Raw genomic sequence first — 3,520 nt, 5'->3', positions numbered from 1 at the left:
AGATGGTTGTTCCTCCTGGAGAAGAGAAAGCTCCAGTGAGAAATTATTGTGGACTTTCAGTGCTTACAAGGGTCTTATAGGAAAGATGGGGAAAAAATTTTAGCAGGGCTAAATGCCAGGAGTACAGGTCTCAGACAATCATCCTCAACCACTTTTATTGCAACAGGAAGGAACAGGTCTCTCCTAAAGAAAGGAATTACATCCAAAACCAGGTGTGAAGGACAGTCCAACTCTGTCATTTCACCACTGACAATGGAGATAACCTAAAGGTTACTGGGTCAGATTTTGGGATTGGAATTCACTCCGGAGTCTGTATTTTAAAGTTCCAAAGGCAAACTTTCAGCTGATAACCGTACGCAGAGCAGATCTTCAGGAAACAAAATTCTCAGGAAAAAAAAAATAATAGAGTAGAGCAGCAGGAGGGCTGACCCAAGCTGGTACCTGCGCAGAGGTCCCACCTGAGCATAGGAGACCATAGACTTTTATATCTTTATAAACCATTCATACCATGATTCAGTCCAATAGCAATATTTCACTTTGGATCTTCTTGCTTCTCATTGGATCTTTTCTGCTGGTTCCATGTGGACCTTTGTTTTGTTCAGCTATAAACATTGTTTATGGTCCGTAGCCTGGCAGTTACTGTTTTGTCTAAATAAATCCTTCCTTCTCAGTCAAGTGCAAAATAGGCCCCATTTTGCAGATGTCTGTAATGTCTCCATGTTAGCCGTGGATCGTTACTTTTCCCAGTCAGTTCCATTTTTCCCAGCAAAGTGCAAACTAGACCGTATCTTGCAAGTGTTCAGTGTAGTTTGTAGTTGCTTTTGGTAAATATGAGCAGAACTTTACAGCTCAAAATTGTAGCAAATCCAACTTACCAAGTAACATAAAGCAAAGAGCGTATTAAAAATTATACAATCTTATACTTCTAGATGATTCATTATATTTAGTGTGCATCTCCTCAAGCTAAATTATTAATATTGAACTTGAATTTGGCTCATCCACTGACCTCGGAGTAGTAAAACCATTGCCATACAGCTCACTTATTTAGCAGGGAGAGCTCAAAGTGGCACACCCAGGCTGTCATATTTATAGAATGAAGTGGTTGACTTGTAGTCAAATTGCACACAGCAGGAAAAGTCTGCACGAGACTCCCTTTGCCCACAAACCACCGGGGTTCAGTTCCCGTTCTGCTTCCCTGTGGGTCTCCTGCAAGGAGTTCTTGGCCTGGTTACGGCTCAGGCCCTTCCCTCCTCTGGAGCCTGGACCAAACTGCTCTGGTTTGGCTGGGGGCAGGGGGCTAAGTGCATCCGCCACACAGACCCCAATGGATTCTCTTGCACACCCCACTTTGGAGACCACTGGTCTTCATTCATTGCTCAGCACTGTGCTAGATATGCACTGCAACAGTCCCTGTCATATATCTGGAGTATCAAGAACTTTCTAAAAACATTAATTTCCTCTGTCTACATTAACTTCAGGGATACTGTCAGCATGACCTAAATTACCTCTTGGTCCTCTGTGGCCTTTTCTAGCTTTGAGAGCACTGAAAAACTTGCTAAATGCATGTAGAAAGTCAACCCTGGAGTGTTCTCATCCATTTGGCCTTTCTGAGCAGCCTTTGGCCCCATGAAGCCACTAAAACTCACTGAGACTTCATCTCGAGCATGACCTGGACATTTTCCTGCAGAAGGGATCCTGGAAACCATCTATTTTTCCTGCAAAGTGGTATGTAACAGGGAGACAACCCTGGACTGAAAAGCTGCTACCCAAGCTGGCAGCATACACGCATTCCAAGGGTGAAGTTAATTTTCCCTAACACAGGAGTCTAATGGTATTTGAGACTGCCTGTGGTATTCAGGACTTTGAAATGACTCTGACAAAGGGCTTGCAGGAGAGTCTCAACTTCTCACCAGGGCAGGTGGGATCCCTGAGTGTGCAAAAATGCCACTAGATGTCAATATTGAGACATTGCTATTCAGGCAATAGACTCCTCCCGCCTCTGATGCCTTCACATCAGTGTCCCTGTGCCCAAGTTCTGATCTTCTGATCCCCCAGCTCTTTGGGGGAGAGCTGGTCAACACAGCCACTGATGTCAAGGGAGTTTTTCAGGTCATTTTAGTGGACACCTGCATTTGACCATGTCAATTAGTCTGCTGGCTTAATTGACCTCACTAAATAGATCTGCACCTAGGTACAGATATCAGGTGTTAAGGCACCCACATCACAGACACAAATGTTTACTGCATCTGCCTAACTCCAGAAGCCACATCTGCAGCTGATTTCCCCCTCTGCAACTTAGGATGACTTACATCTGTGCATCAAGTCCCTGTCCCTCTGCTTGGCTGATAATTTCAAGCCAGCATGATTTTCAAAACTGAGGGTGCTTAAGATGGAGCTAAGAACAAGAATGGCATAAACCTTCCTAAGTTTTGTGACTGAAGATACATTTGTTTGCTCGGTGCATGGCCAAAAATGGCCTGTGGAATGTGTTTTATTTTTCTTAAGACTGATGGCTGTAACTGTTGTATAAATCACCCTTTGGAGGGATCAATATTGCTCTGTTGGCTGAATACAGTCTCTGAATCACTGTCTTGGATTTAGACTATCAGCTGAGATGAATCCTGTCCTTACTTTGCTGCTCATGCAGTTGTCGGATTTCACAACATCGGTAACATGGAAGATACCTTGGGATTCTGTCTGCGATTTTTGAGCTCTTCTGAAACCGTGGTAGAAGCCTGGATGCACTAAGGTATAAATTGCCGTTAGGTAGCTATGTGTAGGGAACCAAATCAAAGCTCCACAATGTTGATATTAAACATGTGTAAGATTAATCATATCCACTGCTGTCTAAACTTTTTAGCTCTTGCAATGAACCATGAACCCAGTTCATTGAATAAGCCAGGAAAGAGGCATTTTTGTGGCAAACAATTACACTCCTAGAAGACCACAAAGGACCTTTCTAGGGAGATCATCACATGTCATCTTGGGAAGGGGGAAAACTAGAGTAAAGCAAATTAAATAGCACCGGTGTAATGACTCACAGAGGAAAAGCACTGAGAAAGAGCTCTTAACGTAATTGCAAAATGGAGCAAAGTTAATGACTCTAAATTAAGACTTTTGGTTTCCTTCTCCTAGACAGGTAGTGTTGAACCTTTTAGTTCAAAATATATTGTAAATATTAAAAAATATAATTATTATAAAATATATGGTACTTGGCAAGGCAGGTTATACATAGATGTGACCTGCACACATGCAAAAGATCTTTTTTCTGGGTACACGTTAGTTTTATAAAAGGCTACATAATTGAATTGTTTGTAAGACAAAAGGTCTTCCTCTCAGGAATATTTGGTTTTCTCAATCTGCATGGTGAGTACTTCTCTCTTCCTTTACAACAGAAGTGGTTTTTTAAGAGGAGGTTTTCTAGCCCTCACAAACTTCTCTAAATGTGCTGTCCAATTAATTTATTACAAGTAGTCACTTCGGCAGTATAAATATTCCATATTATTTTTACTCCTCCTAC

The sequence above is a fragment of the Patagioenas fasciata genome, chromosome 22 (assembly GCF_037038585.1).
Source record: "Patagioenas fasciata isolate bPatFas1 chromosome 22, bPatFas1.hap1, whole genome shotgun sequence".
NCBI lineage: Eukaryota > Metazoa > Chordata > Aves > Columbiformes > Columbidae > Patagioenas > Patagioenas fasciata.
This window is presented reverse-complemented; position numbering follows the sequence as displayed.